The sequence below is a fragment of the Podarcis filfolensis genome (assembly GCF_964270895.1).
Source record: "Podarcis filfolensis genome assembly, chromosome: 8".
Taxonomy (NCBI): Eukaryota; Metazoa; Chordata; class Lepidosauria; order Squamata; family Lacertidae; genus Podarcis; species Podarcis filfolensis.
Window position 1 is genome coordinate 66,845,859 of NC_139611.1, and position 23,005 is coordinate 66,868,863.

Genomic DNA, 23,005 nt, shown 5'->3' on the forward strand with positions numbered 1-23,005 from the left:
CTGGAAACGAACTGGCTGTTCCCGGCTTGGCACTTTTTGCATGCACTAATCCTATTTTTTTTTGGGGGGGGGGTGAGACGCTGTTTCTCGGTCCTCTTTGCTTCAGGCGTCACGCGGCTTCACCTGCCAGCCGCCGCCGCCTCCATTCATTGGAGCTGCCAAGGTCCGGGAACGCTGCGCCCCGGAGGGAAATGATCGGCGGGACAGCCAGCCAGTGACCAACCGGGAACGGTGGACGGAGGGCGTGGCCCATCGCTGGAGTGACGTCAGAAGAGGCAGGTCCCCAGCGGTGCAGGTGGAAAGGGCTCCCGAGAGCGGCTGGCGGAGGCAGAGCGGCTGCTTCTTAAAGGGCGAGGAGTCCTTTAACTCGCCCCTGACTCGCTGGGCTGCTCCGGGCCTGCTTTGCAAAAGTGACCGGCTCAGGTAAGGCCAGATCCGAGGAAGGGCGGATGGGAGAGGGAGAGAGAGAGGGAGAGAGATGATGGGGCTGGGGCAGAAAGCCGTTGCTAAAACGAAGGAGATTCGTCTTTGGGGTATCCAGGTCTTTGGGGTGGAGCGGAGGAAGAGGAAGAAGGCTCGAAGAAGCCAGTGGATTATAACTTGCAAGCCAGAAGAAAGAGGAAAGGGACAGACTCTCTCTCTCTCTGCAGATGAAACGACCACTTTGGAGAGTTGGTGGATTCTGTGATCTAACTGGGCCAGCGCTCTCCCATTCTTGCCTCCGCTACTTTTTCTCTTTTGCTTGAAGAGGATTGCAAATTTAGGGGGTGAGGTGTGTTATGGGGTGGGTGGGTGGGGAGGAGAGGAGAGGGGGGAAGGGGTGAAAACGCGGCCCCCTCCTCCGGGTTGCTGCCTATTATTATTATTATTATTAATTATTCCGCTTTGGGATTCCTTCGGATGAAAAGCGGCACAGAAGTAGAATCTCATCATCAGATCAGATCTGGCCGCTCTCCTTTTTCCAAAGCTGTCGAGATTCTCCCGGCGCCTGGAATGACTTTGCACATCTCGGCGGCGTTGCGGTGACGTTTCCGTGTTGCCATTACTCAGCAAACGGAGACGCCGAGGCGACCACGCCGCTGGAGAAAACTTCTCGGCAATAATAGCGGCTGTCCCGCCGGCTCCTTCCTTCTCCGCCTTGCCCCGCCGCCTCCAATTCTCTGCACATGCCAAGTCATCTAAAGGAGAGACTTCCTGCTTTCCCAAACTTTTGCGGGCGGGGAGGAGTGGGGGGGACGGACACACACCTGTTTGTGTCCAGAAAGCCATCTCTGCAATGTGCGTCGCCGATCTAGCAAGCCCTGCCCCTCCCCGTGCTCTAAAATTTAATTTTAAAGGTTGAGCTGTTATGCCTTTGCCTTTTTGTGCGCGTGTGTGTTTTGGGGATGGGGAGAAGCCTTGTAGCACTGCAGTGCCGGCAGCTGAGGGGCAGGCGCTTTGCTGGATGATTTTCCTGGCTTGGGAGTGAAAGATCAGCAGATTCCGGGCATAGAAAGAAGGCTGTGCCAGGGAAGCACTGCGGAATCTGGTCTCTCTCTCTCTCTCTCTGTCTGTCTCCCTCCACTTGCTGGAGAATATCCCTGCTGTGGCTTGCACATGCCGGAGCCAACAGAGCCCCACACAACCAGGGCGGAGGGCAAAGCGCCAGCAGACAAAACAGGGAGAAAGTTTTGCTTGCCTTGAGCGGCACACGGGTTAGTTTTGACTAGCTTTCCTGATCACGTACAGCGCTGCCGCTGCAAACCCAAGGTTAATGTCATTTGGAACAGTGGGGGAAGAATTTGGAAGGCATATGATTTGTGGTTTAAGAGCCTAGGAAGGTCAGGCGAATGACCCTTCTAGTCCAGCACCCGTCTGTCACAGTGGGCAACGTGGATGCCTTTGGGAAACCCACAAGCAGGATCTGACCACAAGAGCACTCTCCTCTTCTGTGGTTTCAATCAGTTGGCATTGGAAAGTATCGCTGCCTCTCAGCTGTAGAGGCAGTAGCCCCCATGGCTAGTAGCCATCCCATGAATTCGTCCCATCTTCTTTTAAAGCCACCCAGGTTGGTGGTCATTCCTGCCTCCTGTAGCAGCGAGTTCCATAGTTTAGCTATGTGAAGAAGTGCGTCCTTTTTATCTGTCATGAATCTTCCAGCTTCACTGGATGTGCATGAGTTCTAGTGGTTTGGGAGAGGGACAAAACTTCTCTCTACCAACTTTCTCCACCCAGAGAGTGGCGGGTGGGAGCCTGGCCTCCTTCTCCACCCTCCCCTTTCCTTCAAGAATTGGCTGGGCAGCAGGAAGGTGAACTAAGAGGCTGCATCAGGCTACAGTCCTAAGCCTGGTTACCTGGGAGTAAGGGTGGGTGAATCTGTCAATTTTGGTTTATTTCAGTTTCTTATAGAAAGAGGGAGAGTTGAGTTCTTCACATTTCCACATCACTTTGCGATTTTTTAAAAAAATATATAAAAAACCATCCTCATGAAAATTTGTTAGCTTTTTAGTGCAAATGCAGTAAATCAGTAGGTAGAGCCCAAAGACAGGTGGAGCTAACTAGTTCTGGTTTGGGCCCTTGAATTCTTTCTACAAGGGCAATGCTGAGCCAGGGCCACCCCCTAGACTGGCTGTAAGCAAGAAGACAGGCAGGTGGCGGGTGGCTGAAGGTAGACTGGGGCAGGGCCCCATTTGCCCTGATGGACCCGCCTCCACCAGTCTGGGAAGGCAAGACCTGTCCCAACAGCCTGGGCTGGAAAAGAGAGAGCTTGTTTCACCAAAGCCATTGTTGACACACCCCTCCTGAAATCCCTTCGCTGCTTTCCTGCTTTCCCCCCTGAATCTGTGCAAGGCTTTACCCTTCTTAAAAGGTAAAGGGACCCCTGACCATTAGGTCCAGTTGTGGGTGACTCTGGGGTTGCGGCGCTCATCTCGCTTTATTGGCCAAGGGAGCTGGCATACAGCTTCCAGGTCATGTGGCCAGCATGACTAAGCCGCTTCTGGCGAACCAGAGCAGTGCACGGAAACGCCGTTTACCTTCCCGCCGGAGCGGTACCTAATTATCTACTTGCACTGGCGTTCTTTAGAACTGCTAGGTTGGCAGGAGCAGGGATCGAGCAACGGGAGCTCACCCTGTTGCGGGGATTCGAACCGCCGACCTTCGGATCAGCAAGTCCTAGGCTCTGTGGTTTAGACCACAGTGCTACCCGCGTCCTGACAAATTCTTCCCTGCTCTCCTTGCTCATCCTGTTCTAGAACCCCTAGTCTGCCAAAGGTTTCCTTCTCCTTGAAGCAACCTCACATTATTATTATTATTATTATTATTATTATTATTATTATTATTATCAACAATGACAATGTATTTCTACACAGCTGTCTCAAGGCTATGTGCAATGAAAGGGGGGGGGGAGGAGCTGCTACATTTAAAAACAAAACTAAAACAATGCAAAATATACCCTCTGGGCAAAGACCCATTTATCCAGCTGGGAAAGCCTGTAGGAACAAAAGTGTATTCAGTTGTTTCTGGAAAGTGCAGATAGTAAAAAAAAGCCTGTCGTATGTTGACAGGAATGCTATTCCACAGAACAGGGGCAGCCATAGAGTTACTATGGAGCTGGCCAGGAGAAACATTCCTGTAGACTGCTGAGATCTACTGGTTGTATAAGGGATAAGGCAGTCTCTCTAGTAACCTGGTCCTGAGCTGTATAGAGCCTTGTATGTTGGTACCAACGCCACCATGAACTTGGCCCACTAGCAGATTTAAAGCCAGAGCAAATTCCACATGCAAGGTGTTGCATGCTGGCAATAATTTGCCCCTGATGAGCAACCTAGCCACCATGTTCTGTACTTGCTGCAGCCTGTGAACCAGCCTCAAGGGTAGCCCCACACAGAGCACATTGCAGTAATCCAACCATGCTTTTGCATGCTTTACTATGCACACTTTACCTTGGCATACACATTTTTTGTACATATAACTTGGCTGGGGAACTGCACTGCAAATTCGGAGAGGTATGAATTTTGAAGGGCGGCTGTGTTTTGGTTTGCATTTTGTTTCAGAATGCAAATTTGGTAGGCTTGCCTTTTAATGAGGCAGCGAAACGTTTTTTGAATGTTGCCAGTCCTAGCGCGGGTGAGAAGGCTTTTAGGCTCCCTTTCAGGCAGCAGAATGTCTTGGCCTGGAACTGTTCCTGATGTGGAGGAGGTGCAAGGAACACCACCAGAAATTGCTGTTCCTTCACATACTCTAGTTGTTATCTCTGTGTTGCTACACTTGGTGTTCTGTAGGCTCTAGGAACGAGCCTGCCTAACTTTCCCAGACCTGTGAGGTGGATTTATTTGGCACGTGCCCTGGGAATTTTAATTTAAAACAATCAAGCCCAAAGAACGTTCATTTGGAATACCCAGCTTGAGGTAACAAGCATTACTGTTTGTGTAATTATCCTGCACATCCCTTCCAACCTCCATTCCCCTGCTTCCTCTAAGACAAAAGAGTTGAGTGTCTCAAGAAAATATATATAATTGAAAGCTGTACCTTTTTGCCCTGCCTTTCTTTAGATCTTGTTTTTATTTATTTTTTAAAAAATGTTTTTATACCACTGTTTTGCTGGTTTTACATTGTTCTCGTGATGCTTTTTGGGGAGCCATACATGTTCCCGCTTTCAAACATGCAAAAGTTTAGGGACAGCTTCATATCCTGTAATTTCCTGCTGATATCCCATACCTTTTCATACCACAAATGTTCCCCCCCAGCTTTTGCTGCTTTAGAGCCACTCCAGACAGCAGTGATGTGGTAGCTTTGAGGAAGCATTGCAGAAGAAATCCACCGCTAATGCACTGTTGTTTTTGGTCAGTAACACGTTGCAGAATACACTTGCAATGACACACCAGTCCCACGTTCCATCCTGAGCATCTCCAGGTAGGACTTGGGAATGCCCTCCCATCTGAAACCCCAGGGAGCTGCTACCAGTCAGTGTTGACAACACTGATCTAAAGGGACCATCGAATGGTCTGACTCAATATGTTCTATTTTAAATCACAGCAATTATTTCTGAAATTTGCATTTAGATACTTGTAAAGTGGCATGTGCAAATGTTATGCCAACTTTGGGCCTGCTTTTGGTCACAAGTTTTCTCTTTTTCGGTGAGGCATAGGTGTCCACCCTAGGCGTTGCTGAATGTGAAAACAGATGAACAGTTTGCAACACCTTCTTCCCCGCCTGGTTTTTTGTGTGCTGATCACATTCTCTCCTTTGCTTTCTGCTGCTTCTAAAACCTGAAACTTGGCTGGGCAGACTTAAATGTGGCTCTATGTGTATGTGGGCTTTTTTTTTTTTAATGCATTCATTAAAAATGCTGCTTATTCATATGCAGGTGGACCTGTTCTTCATTCCCCTGGCCTGCCTTTCTCTTCTTCCCGTGCACCTATTTGACCCTTGTCTGAGCCAGAGAATGAAGGCGAATGGGCCTGTGGTGCTGTTAACTTAAACCTCCAGAAATCACCTCCAGCACTGGAAGGCAGTATGCCTTTGAATACCCACTTGCTGCAGAACCCAGGTCTTGTTGGTGATTCTTCCAGGTCCTGTCTCCCAACTTAATCCTCCAATTCTGACTTGTTCTTCAGGAACAGACTGTCTTACATCATTGGTCCATGTAGTACCTAGTGTCTGAACCAACACAATGGCTGCATTTGCCTGCTGCTGAGAATCACAACTGGGGAGAGTGCTGTTTCACTCAGGGTCCTGCGGGCAGGTTTCCCACAGGCAACGTGAGTGACGACTGTGAGAACATGGTGCTGGAGTCGATGGACCACTGGTCCATTCCTTTCAGTGCTCCAAGAAGGCTGGCAAATATGGCTTGAAAAACCACAGTTACAAAAGGCTTTAGCCAGCCCATTAATTTATACCCACCACTCCACTTGGCCAGCGAACCGTGCTGCAGCAGTATACTGTATAGAATTTGCAGCAAGCAGATCCCCTTTTGCTTATTTCTAGCTAGGGTTTCCTAGGTGGCAAATTTCCAGCCCTGGTATCAAATGGCGAGGCCCCCATGCATAGGGAGCCAAATGCCAGCGTAGACCCAAACAGAAGCAAAGGGTGGCAGGAAGGAATAGGGAGATAAACTAGATTATTCTGGTGCTCTGGAGCCAGCCGTTCCTTTCCCAGACACCCAGGATCAGGTTGCCTGCGATTGCGAGCTCTTGATTTTAACTGTAAAAGTTGTGAGTAATTCAATATTCCAGGGATGGCCCACAAACTTTCCTTTCCTTGCAATGGAATACGGATGCTATTGCATTCTGGAAAACTACTCACCATGTAGTGGCAAAGGCTGGGGCTGGGGGTCAGCATGACTGGGCTCCTGCCAATGGTTCTGGTGCTTAGAAGGGGCGACTGCTGTCCTAATACTGGGGCTACTTCTGGGTGTTGCTTCTGCTACTGGATTAGGGGGAGGGCCTGTGTGGTCTCGCTGCATGTTGCAGCCCCCCAGGTTTGTTAGGGCTGGCTTGCCATGTTTCAGAAGAAGGGAAGTAGCAGGCATTTCTTTCCAAAAAGGGCCTCTGTGAAGGGCCACTTAATTCCAGAGGGGTGGTGCGTGAGACCAGTTTAGTCCAGAGTCTAAAATTGCCCAAGGCAGCACTGAATACTCGTGCCACAAACAGAGAGTGAGTGTGCTGAGAAAAGCAATGGCCTGGGGCAGTTGGGAATATAATTTTACAGACACATATACGGTAAATGGAATCTTAAAGGTATTAATAGATTTACGGTGGTGAAAGCTGCTATGGACTCGATGCCGCAGCACCAGATACATTAAGTGTATCCTCTGTTGGCAGATATTGGTGATGTATCCATACAGCAGCCTTTACCAGCCTGCAGCCCCGGACAGCATAGCTGTACCATCCTCGTTGGATTGATACCTAGCATCTGCTTAAATGCTTCTGATAAATATATTTATTAATATTATTTATTAAATTTGTGTATGATGGTAAGTGCTAGAGTGTACAAGGCTAGTGTTTTCTTGAAGAAGTGTATAAGGCAAGAAGAAGATGGGATTTTGCAAGGATAGACTACTGCTGTCCTTGAAGACTTCAGAAAATTCAGCTAATGCCATGAGATTCCTCATTGGGGCTCTGTCAGTGGGAATGTACCTCTCTGAGGCAGGGTTCGAAATTCGCCCGGTGCATTTTGCACCTGGCTATCGGCCACTTGCGGCCAAGTGAAGATGCCCAGTTGCCAGGATGGTGCCTGAGGTCTCCACCATCTGGAGGTGCATGCCTGGGGATCATTGGATATTTACTGTTTTCACACAGTTATGCTAAATCTTGTAGAATTCTATCAGTTATCTTTTATCTGTACCATCAGAAGGAATTTCAGGAACCGAGTCATTGAAGAATACAGTGGTACCTCGGGTTACATATGCTTCAGGTTACAGACGCTTCAGGTTACAGACTCCGCTAACCCAGAAATAGTGCTTCAGGTTAAGAACTTTGCTTCAGGATGAGAACAGAAATCGTGCTCTGGTGGCGTGGCAGCAGCAGGAGGCCCCATTAGCTAAAGTGGTGCTTCAGGTTAAGAACCGTTTCAGGTGAAGAACGGACCTCCGGAACGAATTAAGTACTTAACCCGAGGTACCACTGTACGGCTTTTGAGATGTCTGGCCTCAAAATGGCAACTTGCTTCCTGTGGTGATGTACCTATTTTGAACCTCCCATCTCATGTAGGCTTGGGCTTTCAACACGTTAATCATCACCACGGTTTCCTGTGCAAACTAAAAGGCAAACCTTCCTTGTGATGGTGGGTGAGGCATGGCTTGCTTGTCAGCAGGAAGACGCTGCCTAGTTTCTGTGCAAAATGCTCCAGAGTTTAGATGAAGAAACTTATAGGAAACAAACCCAGTTACCAAAGGCAGGGATGGGGAACCTGTGGCCTCCTAGATGTTTCTGGAGTAAAACTCCCATCATCCCTGACCATTGGCTATGCTGGTTGGGGCTGATGGGAGTCTTGCTGGATCACTCCACTGTTAGAGGAAGTATGTCTCTGAATAGGTGAAAAAGGTAAAGGACCCCTGGATGATTAAGTCCAGTCAAAGGCGACTCTGTGGTTGCGCCACTCTTCTCGCTTTCAGGCCAAGGGAGGTGCCGTTTTTCCACAGACAGCTTTCCGGGTCATTTTTGCTAGCATGACTAAACCACTTCTGGCACAATGGGACACTGTGACAAGTGTCAGAGCGCATGGAAATGCCGTTTACCTTCCCGCTGCAGCGATACCTATTTATCTACTTGCACTGGTGTGCTTTCGAACTGCTAGGTAGGCAGGAGCTGGGACCGAGCAACGGGAGCTCACACTGTCGCGGGGATTCGAACTGCCAACCTCCCGATCAGCAAGCCCAAGAGCAGGCTTCCTCACCCAATGCCCTCCAGATGTTTTGAGACTACAATTCCCATCACCCCTGACCACTGGTCCTGCTAGCTAGGGATCATGGGAGTTGTAGGCCAAAAGCATCTGGAGGGCTGAGGTTGAGGAAGCCTGCCCAAGAGGCTCAGTGGTTTAGACCACAGCGACACCCGCTCCCCCATGTCTCTGAATACCAGTTGTTGAGACTTGCATGTGGGGAGGTTGCCTGTGTGTTCAGACCCTGCTGTGACTGGGTGATCCATTTGGCCCCTGTGAGAACAGGATGCTGGGCTAATTGAGCCACTGGCCTCGTCCAAAAACGCACTTCTTACATTCTTGTGAAACTAATCATCCGTAAGCTGCCTCAATAGGGCTTTGCCCTGCAAGGCAGCTTATAATTACACAGAAATGAATGAATGAATTTGTTAGATTTTAGGGTGCCGCAAGACTCCTTGTTGTTCTTGCTGAAAAATACAGAGGCTGCTCCTCTGGAAATTATACTTGCCCTGAACAGAGCATGTCTGAGCATTGAAAGCAATGGCTTTTGGTTGATGAATGGTATGCTAAGTCAATTAATCATAGGGTTGTTGTTTTTTATTTGAGGGAATGGCTTCCCCTCCAGGTCCCTGGAGAGTTCAGGCAGAGGTGAGGTTTGAACCAGGGACTCTCTGATTTGTGGCATATAGGCCCTCTTGGCCCCTGCTCTTCCCTAGATCGATGAAATAAGCGCACATGGCTGCCCACTTTACATTTTCAGGTAGGATGATTTAGAAGGTCTGAATAATAACATCTGTAATGTTTAATTGACATCTGGGGCTTGAAACAAATAAAGTTTCCAAGGCGGAAATGAAAGAAGCTCTCTTGAGTCTGTTCTAACCAGATGATGAGCAAACAGAAGCTTGAAAAAAAAAATGCAGCTTTTCTAGAAGATTCCCGAAGCCTCCTCTGGCTTGGCTCAGAAAGCGATTCCTCATCTGCGCCTCTGGTAGTGCCACTGGTGTGACATGCTGCACCGAGCCACTCTGGCAAGAGCCCAGCCAGACGCAGCAATTGTGTCCGGAAATGTAGCGTGGCCAGCTGCCAAAGCACAAGGGGTGGTGGTGGAGGGCAGTGGAAGCTATTTTCTTGAATGCAGTCCTAATCGATGGAAGGGAAATGGCCCAAAAAAGAAATGGGCTTGTCATCGCTATGTAGTTGCTGATCTCTGCCAGCGGACTAATGAAAATGTTTTAAATATTTTATTTTATTTTTGACTGTATCGTCTGATCGCATTTGTGTTTGTGGCTCCTATGGGAGGAGAGGCAGGGTGTAAGTTTGATAAGTGAATAGATAACTGTGTTGAGCGTTTTTAATTGGCGGGACCTGCAACAAAATGTTCTGGGGTGGAATTCTTCTTCTGTCCGGTCCCCCAGGCAGCTACTGCCATGTCATTGATCAGGATACTCCCTTCTGTTCCTCAACTCCCTAGCAGCGACTCCCTCAAAGACCTTGGTGATGTGGACCATCACCGCTGGCGTCCAGCTGTCTTGAGAGACAATGGAGTGCACCTCTGTGGGTGAAGTCAAACCGCTGCATTGGCAGCACTGAAGTGACTTCCCTGGGGCGCAAGCCTGGGCAGTGTGTTTGGAGGTCCTGGGCTGCCAAGACAACAAGACCCCCTTCTTGGCCTCATTGATGTGGTCCAAAGGTAAGCAGAGCAATACATCTGGCAACAGCTGGGCTGCAGGAGTTGCCGGAAGGAGGTGTGCAAGACGCCATCCAACCATCTTAGGTACTCCACTCTAGACTTGTGTAGAGTTTCCTCCTTAGCCTTTTCTTCTCCCAGAGATGCCCCGCAAGGCAGTGGAGTAGATTGGCTTCTTTCTCAAGCTGATTAGCCCCATCTGATCCTCATTTCCTTCTGTATCTTGTGCAGAAGTCACCTTCTTGACCATTGCACCTGCTATTGATATTGTCCTCTCCATATAGACAAGCAAAAAACGGTGTTGTAGTTCAATGACACATTCCCGTTATAACACCACACAGGGCTGGATTTAGGTTTGATGAGGCCCCAAGCTACTGAAGGTAATGGGGCCCTTTATATGTCCAGCTGTCCTTTGTCAACAACAAATGTCACTGTTTCTTTGTGTTGAATATATGCTATATGGTAATTTATGGACCTAATAGGTATCTAAAGCCATTTGCACATAACAAAATATGTATTTTATCAAAGTGATTGTTGAACTGAAATACAATTAAGAAGTATAATAATAGTCGAAACAAAATAAAAAAAAAATCCTTCCAGTAGCACCTTACAGACCAACTAAGTTTGTTATTGGTATGAGCTTTCGTGTGCTCATACCAATAACAAACTTAGTTGGTCTCTAAGGTGCTATTGGAAGGAATTTTTTTTAAATTTTGTTTTGACTATGGCAGACCAACATGGCTACCTAAAGGTAAAGGGACCCCTGACCTTTAGGTCTAGTCGTGGCCGACTCTGGGGTTGCAGCGCTCATCTCACTTTATTGGCCGAGGGAGCCGGCATACAGCTTCTGGGTCATGTGGCCAGCATGACTAAGCCGCTTCTGGCGAACCAGAGCAGCACATGGAAATGCTGTTTACCTTCCCGCCGAAGCGGTACCTATTTATCTACTTGCACTTTGACGTGCTTTCGAACTGCTAGGTTGGCAGGAGCAGGGACTGAGCAATGGGCGCTCACCCCGTTGCGGGGATTCGAACCACCGACCTTCTGATTGGCAAGTCCTAGGCTCTGTGGTTTAACCTACAGTGCCACCCGCGTCCCTTTAACACGGCTACCTACCTGTACATTAATAGTGAAATTTTTTTGGGGGCCCCCAGGAGAGTGGGGCCCTAGGCTATAGCTTGTTTAGCTTATACAAAAATTTGGCACTGCCACCACACCTACCTGCCATTAGGATGAAAATTCCTTGCTAATGTGGGGGACTTTCTCCTCCTTCAAGCCTTCCAACCACATGAGTGGGTGTGGCAGTCTTAGTGAGGCAAGCGGGGGGCGGAATAAACCTCCCCTCCCCACACCACGGTGACCTGGATTAAAATCAGCAACCCCCACATACATGTAATTAAAGACAAACCAGTGACACGGATATGTGCTGTGCACGAAGCTTAATGTGGAACTTGGCTCAAAGCCAGCTCTCAACTCCTTGCCCCAAAATCGCTCTCTTGCCTCGGGCTAGGAATTAACTGTGTTGAAGGAGCAGCTTGCCTCCGACCAGGAGGAGGGTTCTTGCTTGGCTCTGAGAAATGGCTCGCTCCAAGCTGAAGTGACAGCAGGTGTGTTCCTACCCCTTGCTCGGCACCTGTAGTGAGTCAGCCAAAAAGAAAGGAAGAAAGAAAAAGGATTTAAGGCAATTACCTGCTCAGTATGGCGATCTGGCAGGTTTGCTTCTTTGCCCCACCAGACATTTTTGGGTAGGGTGTGCTACTCTTGTTTGAACCATTCATCCTAATGTAATTAGGAATGAGACCCAGATCTCTTCAAAGCCTTTAGCAGTATTTTCCCTCAGGAACTGAAGTGGCAGGAGGGGCGTGATGACTGGCGTTTGAATTTTCTGGGAGGGTGGTTGAGGCGAAGGGGTGAAACCCTGTGCCACTGGCGAACTCAAGCTGCATCAATCCAAAAGAGGGCAAAAGATAGGGATTTGCATGACCTGATTTTTATGGATAGATGCAAATTTAGCAATTAATACTATAATTAAATGGAAATAGGATAGAGTATGACCTGTCTGGCAGCTCAGTCTGCTATCCATGTTCTTACTGTGGGTGGGCAATGTCAAGGTCCTCTCATGTTCCTCCTCCTTAGGATGATTTATCCAGTATGTAAAAATCCCGAACTCAAATTAAAAAAGGAAAAAGGAAAAAAAAGGATAATTTATCCAGTGTTAGAAACGGAGATATGAAAGCTAGGAGCTAAATGGCACCTTAAGCCTAGGTCATGGTGCAACACTGGAATGTCTAGGCACACTTTTATATATATATAACAAGAATACAAAGCTTGAAATGAATGAACTGCAGCTCAAATATTATGTTCATTTTTCACATGGTCTAGTCCTTCTCCTGCCCACCCTGCTAATATTCTTAAGAAGGTCTCTTCTCCAGCCTTCAGAGAGTAGCTGGAAACGGGGAGGCAGAAAAAGGTCCTTTCCTTCCACTCTGCAGTTTTAATCTGAAATCTTAGGTGCAGTACTGTGCCCAGAGCTCAGAAACTGCTTGCGCTAATGAAATTCCCTGTTGCAAATGTGCCTAGAACAATGGGAGTTTCGAACACTGGATTTGTCTCACAACCCGACTTAGACCAGTCAGCCTTTCAAAGATATGGCTGTCCTTTTGCACAATAGGACACAATGTCCACCCTGAAGAAGAGAAGAAGAGTTTGGAGTTGATATCCCGCTTTATCACTACCCGAAGGAGTCTCAAAGCGGCTAACAATCTCCTTTCCCTTCCTCCCCCACAACAAACACTCTGTGAGGTGAGTGGGGCAGAGAGACTTCAGAGAAGTGTGACTAGCCCAAGGTCACCCAGCAGCTGCATGTGGAGGAGCGGGGAAGCGAACCCGGTTCACCAGATTACGATTCCACTGCTCTTAACCACTACACCACCTTGGCTACACCCTGCTCCATGTCACTTTCCCAGCTGAACCCCACCACCTCTGGTATTGCTGTTAGCCCTGCTGGGGGTTAATGGACATGAACCTGTTTCTTTCCCTTAGCCAAATCAAACTCTGGATCTGAAGCTTAGGCTAGGAGGGGGGAATCTTTTGCATTCGAGATGTTGCTGAACTACAACTCCCATCAGCCCTTGCAAGCATGACCAATGACTGAGGATGATGGAAATAGTAGGCCAGCAACATCTGGAGGCCCAATGGTTTCCCATACCTGTGGCAAAGGAGAGGAGGAGGTGGTATGTGCCCCTTTAAATCTAGACCTCCAGTGCAGCAGTAAAAATTGCTAGCACATTTGCAAAGCTAAGCAGAGTCCGGTCTGGTTTAAATTGGATGGGAGACCATGTGTTGAGATTCCTGTATTGCAGGGGGTTGAACTAGATGACTCTCAGGGTATCTTCCAACTATACAAGTCTATGATTCTATTTGTTCTTAGTAGCTTATTCACATGCATATTGGAGAGCCTCTGAATGAAATCATGTGATCGCCCTTCCTTGCTTGTGGATCTGGACTACATGTAGGACCAGAAGAATAATTACCACCTGCTCAAGTTTATTGTTATGCCTTCAGCACGATTGATCCCTTTTTAAAATGAATATAGTAAGAACACTATAGAAGAAAGCAGCCAGCTATGATATCGAAGATCTATCACATGTACACAAATGTGCAAAATCCAGTTGGTTACTTTGCACATAATGAACATTTTAGGCTGGGGTGGAGCTGAAGCCGTTTCAGTTCAAACCACAAGCAGTTTGGTAATCGGTTTGGCGCATCTCTGGAACTGGTTCAGTTCTTCGTGTGGGGAAACCTGAAAGTGATTCACTCTGATGATTTTGCAAAGCAAAGGTGGAGCAAGTTAAGTTAATTAAGCACAGTATGGCTAAATTACTGTGTGTTAGTGTAAGTTCTAGTAAAATTGGTGAGACTTTACTAATGATAGAAGGCCGCCTTTGTGGGTCCTGTGGGGTTTAAGTTGAATAAAATTTAGGCATAGTTAAAAGGGAACAATTTCTTTTGAGCTTTCATTTTCCTCTTTTTAGCTCTCCACTGAGTGACTGTTCCTATTGGGCTAAACCAAAGTATTTGGGTGCTTTTTTGTTTTTGCATGGATGAAAGTGCATGAAATAAAAATAGCAAAACACTTGGACTCTGCTCAGAAACAATGCTAAACCACAGTTTAGCATTAGAGGAACGAGTCCTTCTGCTTCCTTCTCATGCATCGGGGGGTCAAAACATCCTGTTCTCCTTTTAGGACTTCCCACAGTGCTGTTTGCTGTCCAAGCTCAGGGAACGGTGGTTAGTAAAAACAAACTAGGCTCAAACAATTTGAGCCAGGTTCTAGCTCCTATACATGTAGCCGCATGGCTTACATTGCTGGTAACAAGTCCTGCTGCCATTCTCAGAACCTTTGGGCCGCCCACTATCCTTCCTTGCCTGCAGACGTTGCTTTCCAGAAAGGCTTGTTGCCTTGCGGCATCCACACTCCTTAAACTGCAGCTGTGTTGCAGGAGAGCCTGTTACAACATCTGATTAGGGAAAGGAAGAAATACCATATAAAGGAAGTATGTTTTTGGATTGCTGTCTCAGAGTGCTACCGCTGCTTTGCTCGCTGCCACCTTGCATCACGAGCTGATGTGGTGATGCAACTCTCTGGGCTTAAATTACTTTCTCTCGCAGTTGGCAAGTGGCCTTGGCCCTGCTTTTGCCAGCTGGCTGGAGGCAGAAACAGACTGCCGTTTCCTTGTTCACAATGGATTTTTTCGGGTGTTTTACATAATCTGGAACTTGTCAGACGGGCTCCCAGGCCTTGTTTGCCATTGTCCGCTGTTCAGAGTTTACCCAACTTCCAGGATTGACTTCCAGCACTGCTTGCTTGGAAAGGGGGACGATGCAAGCTTCCCAGCCAGAGGGTGTGGGTGTGTGGGTGGCAGTTGGCCTAATTATTTTCCAAAGGAACTGTTACTGTGATTGCCAGAGGTTCAAGCAGCTTCTCGGAGCTCAGCAACTCTCTGTCCAGGGCTGCGAGGTCTCTCCTTTCTGAATGGTTTTTCTTTTGTCTCTCGCCTCTCGATGAGGGAACCCTTAATGGTCAGGTAATGGACAGACTGTGTTCTTGTGTGTGTGTGGGTGCCTGCTTGCCTCTGTCTCCAGGATGTACTCGGGCTCTCAAACTGCCGAAATGCACCTTCAGATTCGGAATGGAAGGCATGATGAAGCTGCTCATCTGACCTCCCTCCGGCTATGTCGCTCTTTCATACCAGGACGGGGATAGGTGAGGTGGTGGCCAAGTTGTCACTGCGCAAACACACCAGCGGAGCCAGTCTGGTTGTCCTGCTGGCGGGTTTGCACCATGCTGACCTCGCCTCTCTCCCCTTTCCCCATCCCAGGATGCAGCAGCAACGTAGCTGCAGGGAGGTCAGGTGAGCGATGCAGCCCCACCATGCTGCCCGCTACTGAAAATAGCCGCAGCAAATGGGATATGATAGTTGCACACAAAATGTGGAGCTGAAGGGGTGGAATATGCGGTTGGTAAGCTGATAATGTTCAGTTGGAATTTTTTTGGGGGGGAAATGGAACAAATTGTTTGTGTTTATTACACTTTTAAATGACAGGCAATGTCTAGGATGGCGTGTACAGAAATTACATAAGGACAGAATGCACTCAGTTTCCATATTTAAAACAAACTCCCCAAGCTATATTAAAAACCTGTCCTTTTGAGCTTGAATATCCTCTTCACTTTAATTTTCGGGCAGGTAATACTCTGTCACATCCTTATAGATACCATTAAAGTACTCCTTATTTTGGGTGCTGGTTAGTTCCTGAACTAAGGCAGATTCAGAAAGGCATAATTGCTGTACAGTGGTACCTCGGGTTAAGTACTTAATTCATTCCGGAGGTCTGTTCTTAACCTGAAACTGTTCTTAACCTGAAGCACCACTTTAGCTAATGGGGCCTCCTGCTGCTGCCATGCCACCGGAGCACGATTTCTGTTCTCATCCTATTTCTGGGTTAGTGAAGTCTGTAACCTGAAGCGTCTGTAACCTGAAGCGTATGTACCCCCAGGTACCACTTTATAGTAGACACATGCCTGTGGGAGACTCAGAAGCAGGACCTGAGGACAAGAGCGGTCTCCCCTTCAGGTTCCAGCAACTGCTTTTCAGAAGCATTACCGCCTTAGCTCGTGCTTGATTTATGAATCCAGCATGATGGAAATACCTTTGTTGCTTCAGACTTCTAACATGGTAATGGCATTTTCTCTCTTTCCTTTCTGCCTCAGGCAAACTGGTTTCTTGTGACACGAGCCTCTTGGCGAAGCCTAATTTACCTGTTGCGTTGTGAAGAATTATGAATGTGACAGGTGTATATGCAGAAGGGATGAAACAAACAAGGTAAGGTTGAAAACAACAAGGCATGTAAAAGGTGACAACGTCACTGGGTGGAAGTTTGTTGTGGGAGCATTAAAATTAATCATTTGTGACTACAATGGTACCTTGGTTCTCGAACTCAATCTGTTCTGGAAGTCAGTTCGACTTTCAAAACATTTGAAAACCAATTGGTGGCTTCTCATTGGTTGATTGGAAACAATGCCAACAGCTGGAATGGACATTCGGCTTCCAAAAAATGTTCGCAAACTGGAACACTGACTTTTGGGTTTGCGGTGTTCGGGAGCCAATTTGTTCAGGAACCAAGGTACCACTGTACCCTGAACTTGGTACTTAATTGGGTGACGTCACTACCTTGGCCTTACTTGAGGGTTGTGCCCCAAATTTAAAGAAATCTTAAAAGATTAACCTTACTGGTTGTTAGCCAGTACAGTCATACCTTGGATCTCAAACGCCTTGGCTCCCGAACAAATTGGCTCCCCAACAATCGAAACCCGGAAGTGAGTGTTCTGGTTCACAAACTATTTTTGGAAGCTGATCGTCTGATGGGGCTTCCGCGGCTTCTGATTGGCTGCAGGAGTTTCCTGCAGCCAATCAGAAGACATGCTTTGGTTTCCAAACGTTTTGGAAGTCAATTGGACTCTGTTCGACTTCCAAGGTACGACTGTAGATTAAATCTATATAAACTTGCATATAAGAGAAATAATAGTTCTAAATAGATGAAATGTGCTTTCCCGCTCCTACCGTTAGGTAGAGTGAGGCAGCCACCAGGGGTGGACCTTGACACCCCCACGCAGCCTTCCCAAAGCCAGGTAAACAAAGTACTGGACTTGGGGAAGGAGGTGTGAGGGCAGTGACAGGGTCCTAGAGACCCCCTTCCTCCTCCCCAAAGCCTGATAAGTGCTTGCCCAGCTTTGGGAAGGAGGCGGGAGGACTCTAGGACCCTGTTAGAACTGCCATGCCTCCATTCTGCTTACTGGGCTTTGAGAAGGCTCCCTCTTGGACTGGGCACCCAGTGCTCCTGCCCTGCTCCCTAGATCCACCTCTGCAGCCACCTGAGGCAGATGATTTTGGGAGTCACGTCAGGGCATTAAACTGCTTGCTGTATTGTGATGGTGATTGTATTTTATTGCCAGGGACGGGGCAATGCCCTTGTAGGATTTTTCAGCCTCGGCTGCTAAAACAACTTAGCTAGTCATGAGTATTATGCACCTGAGGTTCTTTTGGGGGGTTGGGAGGAGGCATTCCTGCTTAAACGTCCTGGGCCAGCTCTGCTTTTTAAAATTTTTTTAAGTGATGCTCATATATATCATTTAATGATGGTAAGCATCATTCTAGAATAGGAGTTTCCTATTCTTTGGCACCCAGGAAGGAATGGCTCTTTTGAAAACAGGCACCTGCCACCTGCCCCATTTAATAGAGATCATCCATTCTTTGTTCCAACTTAGCACCTGAGAGGCCAGTCCCATTAAGGGTTCAATCCTAAACTTGCTTGCGAGCCAGGAAGCCCCACTGATGACAGTGAGAGTTACTCCTGGGTGAACATGCATAGGAAAACTTCATTGGCCTTGATGGTCCACTTAGTGGTGCTTACTTTTGAGTAGGTAATAATGATGATGATGATGATAATTTATTATTTATACCCCACCCATCTGCCTGGGTTTCCCCAGGCACTCTGGGTAGCTCCCAACCAAATATTAAAAGCATGATAAAACATCAAACATTAAAAACTTCCCTAAACAGGGATGTCTTCTAAAAGTAAGATAGTTGCTTATTTCCTTGACATCTGATGGGAGGGCGTTCCACAGGGTGGGTGCCACCACCGAAAAGGCCCTCTGCCTGGTTCCCTGCAACCTCACTTCTCGCAGTGCGGAAACCACCAGAATTCCCTTGGTGCTGGACCTCAGTGTCTGGGCTGAACGATGCGGGTGGAGACGCTCCTTCAGGTATACTGGGCCGAGGCCGTTTAAGACTTTAAAGGTCAGCACCAACACTTTGAATTGTGCTTGGAAATGTTATGTGACCAGTGTGAGGTCTTTCAGGACCGGTGTTTGCACTGCACAGTTACTACAACTGCAGGCTTGATGGTTTTAACGCCAGCTTTCTCTCTCTGTCTCATATTCCACCCCTGTTTTTTAACATCATGCCCGATGAAGATTTCTGAAGAACCTGAAAGCGTATTTGCTAATTTGTGACATTTTGGTTGGTCCTAATAAAAGGTCTTGCCTGCTGCAGGTGGCCCAGGCTTGCCAAAGACAAAATTTCTTGCAACATCTCTCCAAAACCCCTGAGGAATGTTGTGAAGAAGCTATTACCACTTTAATGACTCATTTGCTTCCTTGAAACCCAACCTGTAAGCAAACCCTAATCGGCGACTCTAATCAAGGGGTGTATCTCAATGCTTTCCAAATGCCCCACCCTGCCTTGCCATAATACCTTTTTTTTCCAAACTGAGGTCCATTAATAACCTTCCTCATCCATCCTGAGCACAGGCTTCCCTTCTTGCTACATTGCAAAGGATCACTGTGCGAGAGATGTAAGCAAATCCTCTTCTTAGAAGTGATTTGCAATTCATTTTGGCTAGGCCCGCAGATAGTAATTACTTTTGGCCACGGCTGACCTCAGCCCGGATTTGAGCAATAGATCTAGTTTATGTGTCTTTACCAATTCTCCGAGTTGCCTGCTTCCGCCAACTGTGCTGGGTCTGTGCTGCAAGCGGTGCTCTAAGGCTGGTGTTAGAGGACAGGGCGTGTCAATGAAGGGCTGGCAGAAGGTGGATTGAGCTCTCCTAGTAGAGTGCTGGAGGCTTTGTAGTAGAGCAGCAAGGATTTCTGACTCCCAATGGTCTAACAGCAACAACTAAAATTACAGTCGTACCTCGGGTTACATACACTTCAGGTTACATATGCTTCAGGTTACAGACTCCGCTAACCCAGAAATAGTACCTCAGGTTAAGAACTTTGCTTCAGGATGAGAACAGAAATCGTGCTCTGGCGGTGCGGCAGCAGCGGGACGCCCCATTAGCTAAAGTGGTGCTTCAGGTAAAGGACAGTTTCAGGTTAAGAACAGACCTCCAGAACGAATTAAGTACTTAACCCGAGGTACCACTGTACACCCCCTCTCAAGTTAGACTGATGAAAAGAATACTTGGGGGAAAACCAGGAGTGGATTTTTGTGTGGAAGGGCTTGTAAGATCAGTTCTGGTTCTGATAATAAGTGTCCAGATAGAGCATGTGCTCAGAGACACCCTCTCCCTTCATTTTTAGCATATGCTTGCCTGCCTGAGCCACTATCTTATACAGGCATAGGCAAACTCCAGCCCTCCAGATGTTTGGGACTATAATTCCCATTATCCCTGACCACTGGTCCTGTTAGCTAGGGATGGTGGGAGTTGTAGTCCCAAACATCTGGAGTGCTGGAGTTTGCCTATGCCTGATCTTATACCTGGCTGTATCTGGTGAACCTGATGGATCTAAGAAAAAAAGAAGTAGATCCTGCCGGTCTTAAAGCAGCCCATCCCTGGTACAGTGGTACCTCAGGTTAAGTACTTAATTCATTCTGAAGGTCCGTTCTTAACCTGAAACTGTTCTTAACCTGAAGCACCACTTTAGCTAATGGGGCCTCCCGCTGCCGCTGTGCTGCCAGAGCACGATTTCTGTTCTCATCCTGAAGCAAAGTTCTTAACCCGAGGTACTATTTCTGGGTTAGCAGAGTCTGTAACCTGAAGTGTATGTAACCTGAAGCGTATGTAACCGTATTGTAACTGTATTGGGGATTGGCCAACAGGGTTTTCCCTCTAACCCACAGACAAAACAGGACACATATTTGCATATTCTTTGTGTCATATGCAAATATTTGTCCCTTTTTGCAGTTGGAGTGGAGCGTCCAAAAATAAACCAGCGGCCACACATGTAATAAAATAATAAAAAGTCTGACAGGCAGAATGTGAACAGGTGAAGCATTCCCTGGTAATTGTGTTTCCATACTAGAAAAAGACTTAACTGGTTGAATTTCTGCCTGTCACACAGCTGTTATAGGCACAATAATCCCAATTCTCCCCAAAGCCCAATACTAAACCCAAAGCACGGTTCCCACTAATTTCCAAGGGTTTTGTTAATTTGCTCCTCCTAACGGTGCTTGCTAGCACCTCTCTAGGGGATAAAGCACATATCTAAGTGCACATGGCAACGTTTGAGGGAGAGTCCTGGCGTCTACATGCAGCGCTGCTGCCCTCTTCCTTCACCCTGCTCATCATTTTTCCTCCTCTAATGTTGCTCCCCACCTCCACCCCATTCCTGATCAATGTATGTATATCCATTATCTCCCCTTATCAAGTCATCAAGTCTTCTTTGAAACAGGGAAAACGCATTAGTTCTGCATGCCAAGGAATGCTTTCAGAAGGTCAGCCAGTATCTTCACCATAACGTCCCCCACTGCCCCATCGAAATGACCTGGCAGCCTGCAAAGGTTAAGTGTAGATATCATGTTCAGGACTAGCCTGCTTCTGCAAGAATGTCCAGGGATAGGGTTAGATGTTTCAGTGTTGTTCCCGATACCTGTCTGAATATAACCCTTTCCCAAATCCCCTTCCCTCTCCCCCATCCAACCCTGGTTTGTTTGTTTCGTAAAGATAGTTTGAAGAAACCGTTGTGCCATGTGAATGGGACTGCAAGAAAAATGCTTGAGGGCTACGCCTGCAAGAACACATTTTAACCATGCAGCTTTATAATGGGAAGGAGTTTCAGTGTAGTGCTATAACTCAGCCTAAGTCCATGTAACTGACAGCATAGTTCTTCCAAGGAGCAAATTTATGAAACCCTTGGAAATTAGGGGAAGCCATGGGGCAATCCTGTGCACAGGGGTGGCTGACTTTGGTTCAGATGCTCCCTGCTTGGTGGGGGGAAACCTCGGTTCCGTTCACATTTAAAGGTAAACTTACCAAATAACACATTTTCTGAAGCACTAAGCTAGGGGTCAGCAAGGTTTATCTTGTCTGGGCCGGATCAGTCCTGGGGAGATCCCTCCTTGGGCCGGATCGCACCCACCTGCCCACGATTTTCGGTGTCTGCGCACGTGCCCATGATTTTCGGGTCTTGGGCTGGTATTTTGCCTTAGATGGAGTTTGCCACTCAATTTTGGCTGAATTCTCAAGCAGCCTGACTCTGAGAAGACCTGGACCTGGTGTGCTGGAGGCCTCTACTGACCTCACACTGACTATGGGCTGTGCCTTGATCAGAAGGACTTTGCCCCCCCCGCGAGAACAGCGCCGAGAGTAGGACAGGGATTTGGCGCTGGTCAGAACGATTTTATGCTGAAAGAATTCCTGGGTGGATTTCAACATTCCCACTGCTGCATTGATTGCAATGCCTTGTGGTTTCTACCAGCCCACCGTCAGGAGATGAGGACACAAAAAGGAGAGGGAAGGTATGAGGGAAAGAAGGCCCATTTTTGCAAAAAATGTCTTTGTGCTTAAGGACAGCTTGCAAACCTCTCGATAAGCGCCTCATTCCATGGATGTGGTGTTTTAATCCTGCTTTTTAAAAATATGGATGTGCTTTAGAGTTTACTATGGTTTGTTTTACGCTGGTATTGATGCATATTATTTATTTGTTGTTGTAAGTTACTTTGAGTCACATTGGTTTTTAAAAAAGGCAACTAATAAGCTCAATGAATAATAATAACAATAATTGATAATAAGTGGAGCAAACATAAGTAGCAAAAATAGAAGCTAAGTGACTACCTGGAAATATTTATGTCTGTATTGAGATACAAACATATATACACACACATCTAAAATTATCTGCATACACCTAGAGATCTGCTGGCTCTGATGAGAGTTAGCATTCTAAATAGTAAACATCTCCCGCAGAAGCTCCATTAATTACAGCATTAGGGATCGACGTAAGTGAGGGCGATACATGACCCACTTACTCCCTTCCCCCCTCCCGCTCCACGTTGTGCTGTAACGTGACTTTCCCGCAGTCTTGTTGATGTTATGGTGAGCGCACGTGTCTGTGACGTGAAGGTAAACCTCTTGCGGATGGGACAGATTGTCCCTGTCCAATCTGCCGCCTTCCGAGTCGCTCATTTCTTCAAGCAGGCAGATGGGGTCAGCAGCGCTGTTTGGTGCTTTTCTCTGATGGGGAACAGAAAATGGAAGATGGTGTGTGTGTGTGAGGGAGAGAAGAGAGAGAGGGAGGTGTCATGCGCAAACAAGTTTAAATACTCTTCTGCCCATTAGTGCACATGGCTTTGCCAATACGCATGTACATGGATAGCTGTGTTTTCTTCTCTTGTCTGCATTCTCATTCACTTCTGTAGTGTGATGGTTAATAGCTACTTTTTAAAAAGAGCGGGTGGTCAGGGAGGAGTTGAGGTTCATAGCCTGTGGAGCAAATGGCTTTTTTAAAAACTTGACTATTGTGGGCCAAGTGTGTGTTTGGGGAGCATCTGAGGCTGCAGCCCCTTTGAAGCTGAGCAATTTTGAGACTCAGCTGTCATTATGAGAGGGAGAAGAACACCACTTTCTCTGCAATACCATGCATCACTTTGTAAACCTTGTATCACATCCCTCTCCTCT

At 47.3% G+C, this 23,005-nt stretch overlaps 1 protein-coding gene across 23 annotated transcripts in view; it reads left to right on the forward strand.

Moving 5' to 3' along the window:
• Positions 1–23,005, forward strand: part of EPB41 (erythrocyte membrane protein band 4.1) — a 140,962-nt gene continuing 117,957 nt past the window's right edge. For 22 of the 23 annotated variants that reach the window (XM_083626814.1, XM_083626819.1, XM_083626836.1 and 19 more), the window contains exons 1-2: positions 23–423; positions 16,320–16,431. The gene's annotated coding sequence lies outside the window, so the exon portion shown is untranslated. Of the gene's footprint in view, positions 424–16,319; positions 16,432–23,005 lie in introns of all 23 variants that reach the window. The other variant, XM_083626845.1, reaches the window with a different exon arrangement.